General features: G+C 38.9%; 1 pseudogene; it reads right to left on the bottom strand.

Moving 5' to 3' along the window:
- Positions 1-11,488: 11,488 nt before the first annotated feature.
- Positions 11,489-11,607, bottom strand: LOC111743034 (annotated as a pseudogene).
- Between the last annotated feature and the right edge of the window lie 300 nt (positions 11,608-11,907).

Raw genomic sequence — 11,907 nt, forward strand, 5'->3', positions numbered from 1 at the left:
TCCCAGAATAGAAACAAAGAAATTTTGTTTCTGGCTCCTAATGTGAAGCAAACTCAATTCTAAAGGCTCCCTTGCCTCTTAATTGTAAAAGTATTAAAAACACTAATTGTTGGACATATAAAAAAATACATTTTTGAAAAGATGAACAGAGTCAAACTATTAACAATTTTTAAATCAACTTTTTTCCTATTATAATTTTTAAGTATTTCAGGCCTCTTAATGGAAGCTTTCAGAGCTGCATCCTAAGTCTTTTAATTTCTGTTAACAGATCTGTCCTGGCTTCTTATTGGCATTTATTCCTGTGCCACCCACATAGAACTCCAAATGCGGATCCAAGGACTGCTGAGCTGTGAACACTGTATTTGTGTAATTCTGCCAGTGACCACCCTTAAACCTCAAAAGAGTCAAAGGAAAGCAAAGATATGCTGAAATGTTAAAAAGGGGGAAAAAAAAAAACCTCGAAGACACTTACCAGGATGTGAGTTCTTCTACACAGCACCCTGTCAAATCAAGTCCCAAGGGTCAGGACCACCAATGTACAGGTTTTAGCTGTTAGGGCTTCTGGGCATAATCTGTAGCAAACTTGTATATGTATATATATACCAGCCTGCCCAATGCTCCGCACAGAAATCAAGACTAACCACAGCTGAAAGAGGAAAACCTCGTTTGGTGCAAAGAATAGGTGAATTGTGAGCCCTGAGTTAAAATACCTTCTTTAACCTTCCTCTGTCCTTAAATATAATCTGCGTGTGTAGGGGTGTGTATGTGTGTCTGTGCACGTGTGCTGGATACTTTAAATCAGAAGAAAGAGATGAGATAGTGGGGTTTTCTACTTAGCAACTATGAATTAGGCAAACGCTAAACAAAAAGAATATATAGTGGCCATGTGAACCTTAACTACTGACTTTCTTGCCAACACACCAACACTAAAAGCTTTGTTTCATCTTTATTTCGATTTGCAATTTCAATGTTATTCAGTGCTCTGAATTAAAGTGAGGGTAACATCAGTTCATTATAAGTTAATTTTGGCATAATCTGGAATGAATTAGATGATTGCTTAGTTCACATAAATATATTGTAATCATAAATTGAGATTTTTAGACTTTGAAGGGAGCTTTGAAATTATTTCCCATCTAACCCTCTCATTTTAGAGATGAAAAAATGAAGATCCAGTGTGATTAAGTGACCTGCCCAAGGTCATACAGCTAATTAAAAGCTGAGTAAGAACTAGATTTTATGTCTCCAGCTCCTCCATCTGGTGTTCGTTTTTCTATTACACTTCAACTTTTGATTAGTCGTAATAAGAGGTTGCAGTGACCTGGATTAAACAAAAAAGCAAATAAACCTAATGTCCCCTTTCCTTGTTCCTGGACTCCTTGAAAATTAGGTTTTGTTTTGTTTGTTTGTTTCATTATCTTTATATCCTCTGCAGTATTTAACACAGATTTTCAGCAAAAAGGTGTTGAGTTAAATGCACTGAATAATTGGGGAAAATCAACTGATGTATCTTCCAAGAAACAGCAGATTAATGTAAATATTAGCATATGGATGATGAAGAAAGACTGCCAGCCAGGTGAAGAATGACAGGGAAAACTGGTCTGAAATTTATATTTTCCATTTCTATAGCACAAAAAATAAACTACAAGGAGGCAATGGAGATTTAACAGGAAAATACAAACAGCAGTATTATTTATATTATGTGAATAAGCCATTTATTTTTCTCGTTGTCCTCCTCAAGTTGCTAAAGAATCGTATTCTAACATGTATAACTCTCACAATTTGTTCTTATTTCTCAGATACAACTTAAGTCATCTCCCCATTGTGTGTAGTACAACTAGCTCTGCGCTTATGAAAATTCAAGATAGGTAGCTAATTAAAACGTTAGCAGTAGGAGTATCACGTATTATAAAGAGCATTGGAACTGAGAATTTGGAGACATGGTGTCTAGTCCTGGACCTGTCAGTAATAAGGTAACTTTAGACCAGTAGTGCAAACCCACTGGTGATCTCCCATCTTCCTTCCAGCTATAAGATCATGACTCAATATCCTTTCTTAATGAACTCACAATTATTTATTGATCAGTACCTAAGGCTCGGTATGTTTACTGTTCTAGAGGTGACTGCCTCATTTGGAGAGAGCAAACTTACACTGTGTTTTCACCATCACAAATAGAAGACTCAAGACTCGTGTTAGGCAATGAGGAGGTGATGATGGGGCGCAAGGGGATTAAAGAAGTACAAAACAGGGCCTCTGTCCTGAAAGGCTTTAACAAACCGGGTGAGGAGAAAAACCCTCATGTAAGAAAATAAGTAATGTTCACATTTGATCTTGTCCACTCTAAGAGTCTAATTGGTGTCCAGCCGGTTTTATTTGGGTAATGTTTTTTAATAAATCCTAAACTGGGTCTTGCAATCTTAAACTCCATATGCATGCAGAGAGAAAGAAACGCCACCTAGACTGGAAACACGTATCCTGAAAGTGGAAGACGGCTGCGATTTAACTGGCCCAGGTGCCTCCTTCAGAAAGAGCCCTGAAACCAGTGCAGTCACATAGGGCCAGGGACTCAGAGAGGGCCACCACTGAGGTTTAAAGCTCTGTAGTTGCTGTCTTGAAATACTCGTTATCTTTGGATTTAAAGCTGAGTTAACTTTAACGGGGCAATGGAGCATGCACCAGGATCTTGGGGCCTCAGCTCCCACGTGATCTCACCTCCCTCCATCTCTCTCCATCTCTCTCCATCTCCCCAGTTTGGGTTCTCAGCGGCCTGCCCGCGGGTACCCCACACACCAGCCAGTCTCCCTATCTCCTGTCCCATGATGGCTGCCACCGTCTGCTCCTGGCAGGAGCCTGACCACAGCCCGAGGGGGCAGTGTGGAGAGTGATAAATGGTGGCCACTGCCCAGCCCTGGGCTGACAGCAGCACCGTGCATGCATCTGGGCGGGGGCGAGCCTCTCCCCTACCTCCATCCAGATCCTGAGCACATTCCGGCCCTGAGGTTTAAAGATCCTTGAGGGTCACCCATCCGCTGTGGATTGGGGCAGCTTCCCCAGCTGAGGCATCTTCTCTGGGTTTGGGGGATGGAATGGGCAGAGACAGAAACTGCCGGGGCATCAGCACGCAGGCCCTTGGGCAGCTGGGAGGATCTGCCCGGCGCCTGCCCCTGGGGGGATGGCAGGGGAGAGGAGTGGTCCTCTCTCCCTCCTTCCACCTTGCTTGAGGATGGTATTTGTATCTTCTGGCCTCCTGGAGGCAGGACACTTACCCTTCATTTTTAAAATGTGCTCTGACATTTGCACTTAAAATTGGCATAGCACAATGTAAATATAAATGGGAAAATTCATGCAAAGCATTTACTATCTAAATTTTCCATTACTTAAAATGACATTAAATAGTAAATTAAAAAACACCATGACAAGATAGAGAGAAAGACCATGGCAAAAAAGGAAAAAACTACCTTTAATGGAACTCTTCCCCCTGCTTTTGAAACATGGGCTTCACGTTTTTATTTTGCACTGGGCCCTATGTGTAGTCAGAAAGAGTTGTTTTCCTGAAAACAGAAAGAGGAATTCCATCCTAAAAAAGTTTACTGACTTCCTCTCATGATTATAAGCTATTGAAAGGCAAAGGTTAAAGGATTTTCTCCAATCCCTAATCCCCTGTTCCTACTTTATTTTATTTCATTCTTATTATTATTGCCTCTGCCAGTTCTTCGAAGGCTCATCAAACTTCCAGAAAACTTGAGTGTTAATACTCGATGCTTTGAAACAGCTGTGTCACTGCTACGTGCACAGGTTTGTCAGCCATTCTGAGGCAAAACTACTCACTACGCACAAACTAAATGGCAGGAAGAGAGACCCTGGAATGATGTGCGCCCGCTGCACAGCACGTTCAATGTGAGAGAGCTGAGCCTAGCATCCTCCGCCAAGTCTCACCGAGAGTACAAAAGCCCTTGGCGCATGAGGGGAAAGACATTAAAAGTGCACAATAGTCATTGTTTAATATGTGTATGTTTTAAAGGAAAATATCACAGAGACAAATCATATTTTAATAAATCAATTATAATTATATATAAATGGCATTAAGGGACTATAAACTGACAATTTTGTATTCTGCTTTCTTCATTTGTCCTTAAAATGTCAAATGTATCTGCTATAATTTAATTCATATTTTCTTATATATAATTGGGGAAAATCAACTGATGTATCTTCCAAGGAACAGCAGATTAATGTAAATATTAGCATATGGACGATGAAGAAAGACTGCCAGCCAGGTGAAGAATGACAGGGAAAACTGGTCTGAAATTTATATTTTCCATTTCTATAGCACAAAAAATAAACTACAAGGAGGCAATGGAGATTTAACAGGAAAATACAAACAGCAGTATTATTTATATTATGTGAATAAGCCATTTATTTTTCTCGTTGTCCTCCTCAAGTTGCTAAAGAATCGTATTCTAACATGTATAACTCTCACAATTTGTTCTTATTTCTCAGATACAACTTAAGTCATCTCCCCATTGTGTGTAGTACAACTAGCTCTGCGCTTATGAAAATTCAAGATAGGTAGCTAATTAAAACGTTAGCAGTAGGAGTATCACGTATTATAAAGAGCATTGGAACTGAGAATTTGGAGACATGGTGTCTAGTCCTGGACCTGTCAGTAATAAGGTAACTTTAGACCAGTAGTGCAAACCCACTGGTGATCTCCCATCTTCCTTCCAGCTATAAGATCATGACTCAATATCCTTTCTTAATGAACTCACAATTATTTATTGATCAGTACCTAAGGCTCGGTATGTTTACTGTTCTAGAGGTGACTGCCTCATTTGGAGAGAGCAAACTTACACTGTGTTTTCACCATCACAAATAGAAGACTCAAGACTCGTGTTAGGCAATGAGGAGGTGATGATGGGGCGCAAGGGGATTAAAGAAGTACAAAACAGGGCCTCTGTCCTGAAAGGCTTTAACAAACCGGGTGAGGAGAAAAACCCTCATGTAAGAAAATAAGTAATGTTCACATTTGATCTTGTCCACTCTAAGAGTCTAATTGGTGTCCAGCCGGTTTTATTTGGGTAATGTTTTTTAATAAATCCTAAACTGGGTCTTGCAATCTTAAACTCCATATGCATGCAGAGAGAAAGAAACGCCACCTAGACTGGAAACACGTATCCTGAAAGTGGAAGACGGCTGCGATTTAACTGGCCCAGGTGCCTCCTTCAGAAAGAGCCCTGAAACCAGTGCAGTCACATAGGGCCAGGGACTCAGAGAGGGCCACCACTGAGGTTTAAAGCTCTGTAGTTGCTGTCTTGAAATACTCGTTATCTTTGGATTTAAAGCTGAGTTAACTTTAACGGGGCAATGGAGCATGCACCAGGATCTTGGGGCCTCAGCTCCCACGTGATCTCACCTCCCTCCATCTCTCTCCATCTCTCTCCATCTCCCCAGTTTGGGTTCTCAGCGGCCTGCCCGCGGGTACCCCACACACCAGCCAGTCTCCCTATCTCCTGTCCCATGATGGCTGCCACCGTCTGCTCCTGGCAGGAGCCTGACCACAGCCCGAGGGGGCAGTGTGGAGAGTGATAAATGGTGGCCACTGCCCAGCCCTGGGCTGACAGCAGCACCGTGCATGCATCTGGGCGGGGGCGAGCCTCTCCCCTACCTCCATCCAGATCCTGAGCACATTCCGGCCCTGAGGTTTAAAGATCCTTGAGGGTCACCCATCCGCTGTGGATTGGGGCAGCTTCCCCAGCTGAGGCATCTTCTCTGGGTTTGGGGGATGGAATGGGCAGAGACAGAAACTGCCGGGGCATCAGCACGCAGGCCCTTGGGCAGCTGGGAGGATCTGCCCGGCGCCTGCCCCTGGGGGGATGGCAGGGGAGAGGAGTGGTCCTCTCTCCCTCCTTCCACCTTGCTTGAGGATGGTATTTGTATCTTCTGGCCTCCTGGAGGCAGGACACTTACCCTTCATTTTTAAAATGTGCTCTGATATTTGCACTTAAAATTGGCATAGCACAATGTAAATATAAATGGGAAAATTCATGCACAGCATTTAATATCTAAATTTTCCATTACTTAAAATGACATTAAATAGTAAATTAAAAAACACCATGACAAGATAGAGAGAAAGACCATGGCAAAAAAGGAAAAAACTACCTTTAATGGAACTCTTCCCCCTGCTTTTGAAACATGGGCTTCACGTTTTTATTTTGCACTGGGCCCTACGTGTAGTCAGAAAGAGTTGTTTTCCTGAAAACAGAAAGAGGAATTCCATCCTAAAAAAGTTTACTGACTTCCTCTCATGATTATAAGCTATTGAAAGGCAAAGGTTAAAGGATTTTCTCCAATCCCTAATCCCCTGTTCCTACTTTATTTTATTTCATTCTTATTATTATTGCCTCTGCCAGTTCTTCGAAGGCTCATCAAACTTCCAGAAAACTTGAGTGTTAATACTCGATGCTTTGAAACAGCTGTGTCACTGCTACGTGCACATGTTTGTCAGCCATTCTGAGGCAAAACTACTCACTACGCACAAACTAAATGGCAGGAAGAGAGACCCTGGAATGATGTGCGCCCGCTGCACAGCACGTTCAATGTGAGAGAGCTGAGCCTAGCATCCTCCGCCAAGTCTCACCGAGAGTACAAAAGCCCTTGGCGCATGAGGGGAAAGACATTAAAAGTGCACAATAGTCATTGTTTAATATGTGTATGTTTTAAAGGAAAATATCACAGAGACAAATCATATTTTAATAAATCAATTATAATTATATATAAATGGCATTAAGGGACTATAAACTGACAATTTTGTATTCTGCTTTCTTCACTTGTCCTTAAAATGTCAAATGTATCTGCTATAATTTAATTCATATTTTCTTATATTTGAATATTAGTTGCTTCTGGTTTTGTGCCTGAAACTATTCTGTATTTAGAGTTATTTCTTTAGAATAGATTTCCAATTATTGGGATAAAAAAACAATATTGATAAAGAATATTTTCAAACTGCTTTCAAAAAATAGTATACTAATTTCTACACCTACGAACCTGAGCATTTCACATCATGCTTTCAAATATTTAGATTTATCATCTAACTGATCAATTAATTAGTCATTTTCCAATTCAAAAGTGAATCTTACATCAGTGTTGTTTTAATTGGCATTGCTCTGATTACTAATAAGACTAAATATTCATTAGTCATTTTAATCCTTCTTTAACAAACCATCTTTTTATGTCCTTTTACAAGATTGAAAAGACTATGATGGGCAATATTAGCTCCAGGCTTATATCCCACCAGCATAGCAGTGCCAGCAGAAAAGAACTTCTCTCTCCCAGTCTGACTCTCACTGGCCTGGGTACAATAACATACACACCCCTGAACCAGTTGCCCTAGGTAAAAGATAGAGTAGTACCTTCATTTGCGAGGTCTGGGTCCTATGCCAGCCATGACACTAGGGGACAGTTGAGCTGAGAGCAAGATACACTGCTGTTCGGTAGGAGTCTCTAACTGCACCAAGGAGAACAACACAGTGCCCAACTTTAGACAGCGTGACACAGGGCGTAAGTGAATTTCCACACCTTCATTCAGTATAAATGCTCCTGGACTAAAGGGAATTGAGAAACAAATAATCACGAAGTGATCATTTGTAAAAAGTAGGATGTACTCATAAGTGATCAATTATCAGGTACTTAACTTTCCACAGACAAAAACTAATGCTCCCTTTTAGAACTAAGCATCGGCTAAAAGCAAGCACTGGACTAGATCTATTTGTACATAGTATTTTATGTATCCTAAATGCAAGTCCAAACAAGCCTTCCCTTGACATAGCAGTCATTATGATATTTTCCTCTGAGTGAAATTTGTCTGGAGTGAAGCAGACAATAAAAACCTTTGTAAAAAAAGTAATAATGAAAAAGTATCTCTTTTAAAAGATACACTTTCAGCTTATAGGATTCAGATAGATAATAAACCACGAGAAGCTAAGTGAAATGAATTTTGAAATCTAAAAGTGTAAACAAAAGGACCACATTACCTAAGATTACTTCTTAATTATTTGTTTTTCTTAATCACATTCTTTTCCACTTATATTTTGATCACAAAGAGACCAAGTATCATGAAGCATCAATTCCGATTTACTTATGTCAGACCTGAAGTGTATGTTAGTATTATATTTTTCACTGCTTCCTTTCATTGCTGCAGGGGGGGAAAAAAAAAGAGTGTAGGGGTGGGGGATGCACAAAGAAACTAAGCAAGTTGTCTAAAGTCACACAGACAATTACTAACAGAGCCAGAAACCCAAATCCTGTTTCCTCTAGTCTAATCCACTAAATCCCTCTAAGAAGCACCATAACCTCAGCAATTGGATTTTCTGGGTATGCATTCCAATGGCTAGAAATCAGGCAAACTGTAAATGCTGCCAGCAAGTGCTAAATATGAACTAGTGGGCACCCAGAGCTGAACCCAAAGCCCTACTTTGAACATTCTGTAGTCAATCCATTTTTCACATATTTTCCTGAGTTCTCCTGGATATTATTATAGCTCTGGAAAGAGAGTTGGTTGGAAAACTTGGCATCAACTGTGCAAATAAAATGAAATGAATAAGTTTTTCTTTTAAGAGAGTTTATTTCTTCAAAACATCGGTTCAGAAGCTGTGGAAGCAGCCGTATTTAATTAAACAAATGCTAAGAAACCTCATGTTTTCAGTGAAGCAGACATGGTTTTTGCCATCTGTCTTTTTGCAATTGCAGTCTCCATATAGTAGATGTGGTTTAAAAAAAAAAAAAAAAGAATCGTGATTGGTTTCTTCGCTAAAAAACATTTTTTGTGTGTGTGAAAATTGTCATCTTAATTACTATAAGAATGAACAAAATAGATAAAAAAGAGTAGAATTTCTAAGTAGGTTTTTGAAAGGGTCCTGATTTCTGTGATATGCTGTTTGTTTCCTCATTTAATACACATATACAGTTGTCACCCATCCAAAAGGAACAACATAACAAAATGGGAGCTTTTAGACAGATGGATGAACACGTGTCTCTTGATTTTGTAGATAGTATGGTACCTGGAAGTGCCTTGAAAATCTATAGTTAAGAAAAATGCAGAAAAGTGAGATGCCACATGTGCTATAATCCAATATGAAACAAGTTGAGAACCAACAAGGTGACAGGATTCATTTTTCATCTTTGATAAATCACTAAATATGTGCAGATAGTCCTTTTGTATGTGCAGGGTTGGAACACTGATAGTGTTAGGCAGATGCAGAGGGACACTCTATGGTTATCAAGTAAGAGGATTTTCAAAGCAAATACTTAGTAATACTATTACCATCATTTCAGATTCTCACTTCTAAAATTATTTACAGTGTAAAATCATGTAAATCCCATTTCCAAAATATCACTTGAATCTACATATTTGTCTACATTGCTGTCATCATTACCCTAATCTAAAATGACACGATCTCCTATCAAGACCGCTTCAGCACTCTCCCAACTCATATCTGTCTCTCCTTTCTTGCTAAGGCTGATCCCAACTCCTGAAAAGATTGTAGTTCCCTCCACCAACACCATATGTAATTTGAATAAAACTGTGCTTTATCTTTTAAAAAGATTTTAGCATATGACTCTGGAAAACTGCTTTATTTTCTGGTCTTCAAGGTAGGAATGTGACTTGCATTTGTATAAGACTATTGCTCGATACAGAAGTGCCTCTGTGTTTGGGTGTCTATATTCTGGATCATATTAATTAGAATCTAGAACTACGTTCTGATGGATAAAAAAAGCCATGAAATCATAGCATCACATTCTTTAATCTTAATCAAAATTTCAAGCTCAAGGATCACTGTGCATAATACAACAGAAATGCTACTTATGTGGTACTTCATGCGTTTGCAAGAAAAAATGCTTTTGAGAAGGACACATCTGTTATTTTGGCTCACTCAGTGTCCACTAACTGTTTTTCTTTGGGGGACCAAGTTAATCAAAGAAATGAGCATGTTATCCAGGCAAGGCCAATCAGAAGCTTTCTTCCTAGAATTTGAATCTGGAGCAAGTAACAAAATCTAAAATAAACTCAAGTTTATTCGCCCGGTGGCAGTGATCTTAATAACTGTCCATTGATTCTCATTACCTATATTCCTGGGCCTATTCTTTTTTTTTCTTTGCTCTTTCAGCCATCATTTCCAAAGGGCTACTCTGTGTCCGCCCCCCACCCCAAAGTTGTTCTAATTCCCACCCTGTAGAGGCCAGGCTTCTTGAGTTCTGGCAACAATATACTTCTACCAATTTCCCTTTTTGTTTAAATTGGAGAGAGTTGATTTTTGTTTGCTATTTGCAACCAGAGAACTCTACTTAGCGTAGTTGTCATTCCTTTTTAGTTTAAATACTAAGCCCGCTATCCAGGAGAGGGCAATCAGGAGCTCTTCCTACTATCTGAATTATCTAAATACCTAAATAATAGCAAGTAGTACTGTAACCTTAATTTCACCAGAAAGAAAGTTATAAAATAATATTATTAAAAAGGAGAAGATCTGTAACAAGTGTAGTTCTGGTCACTCCTTTCTTTATGTCTCTTTCCATAGATGATAGTGCTAAGAATATTCTACACTTTTTTCAACCATACACACACACACACATGTGCACACACACACACCATTTGAGTAGCCATTGAACTTGCTCTTAGTCCAAAGTGAGGTAACTCAAACACACATTTCTCATTGATGTTAAGAGTAGCTACAACTGATGATTCTTGGCTACTATCCAGTAGTTTTGGTATGCTAAGATTTCTTCTTACAACTCTTCCCTTAACTAAGGGTCTAAATGCCTCCTGCCAGGTCACCATAGGGCCTTCAGATGGAGAGGGGGCAGGGGAGACTTGAGGTTAATAAAACAATGGCCATGTCCAGCTCAGTTGTTACCCAATCAACTCTCTTTCATGATCTTCTGAGAGGCAAAATTCCTCTAGCTTCACTAAAGACTTTCAAAATATATTTCTTTTTTTTTGGAATATCAAAGTTTAACCATAAAATAGAGAGACTTTGAAAAGTAAGCAATAGCAAATGCATAGATCCAAAAGAATATTATTTAAAGTAGATATCTTAAGATGGTATACATTTTGTGAATAATACAAAAAAATTTTTTGTAGAACCTGTGTTAGAATTAGCTAGTTTGATTCTTTTTTTGATTATCAAAATATCTAGAGCCAAATGACTATTTTTAATGTCTGAAAATCAAGTTTATCTCTAGAGAATAAAAATATGATAATTTCCCAAAGAATAGTGAAAAATTTCAGAACGATGTGTATAACAAGATCTCATTTTGTAGAAACAAATACAAATATGTTCAAGACACATTTCTTTTTTTAAAACTTTATTTATTTCTTTTATTCAAATGTAAGAATTATTTATCTATAATAGGTTCTCAGCCTGTCACATATATTTATGAACAGACATTTTATTTATTTATTTTTTAAAACATTTTTTGATATTTATTTACTAATTTTTATCACCTACAGCACCTAGTATTCCTAGGTGGTCTCCCATCCAAGTACTAACCAGGCCTGACCCTGCTTAGCTCCAGAGATCAGAAGAGATTGGGCATGTTCAGGGTGGCATGGCCATAGACAAGACATATTTCTGTTTCCATTTTAATGTAGAAATATTTTTTAGTCCCCAAAAGCTATTTATAAAATAACAGTTCATCAGACAATTAATGGCATCTGAGAAGTGAAAAATATTATAGATAGTCCAAATGTCCCCAAGTCTTCTATCCTATAATACCCCTTGCTATTAATATCCAAATCAAGTGGCTCAAATTTCTATCCAATTTCTGCAGTATCTAGCACCCATCCCAAAATGTCCTATGATTCCTTAGAGCCCCTATCATCATCGCTGGGTCTAGATAGCTGCTCCAGTTATTTTTTTT

The sequence above is a fragment of the Pteropus vampyrus genome, unplaced genomic scaffold (genome assembly GCF_000151845.1).
Source record: "Pteropus vampyrus isolate Shadow unplaced genomic scaffold, Pvam_2.0 Scaffold4, whole genome shotgun sequence".
Lineage (NCBI taxonomy): Eukaryota > Metazoa > Chordata > Mammalia > Chiroptera > Pteropodidae > Pteropus > Pteropus vampyrus.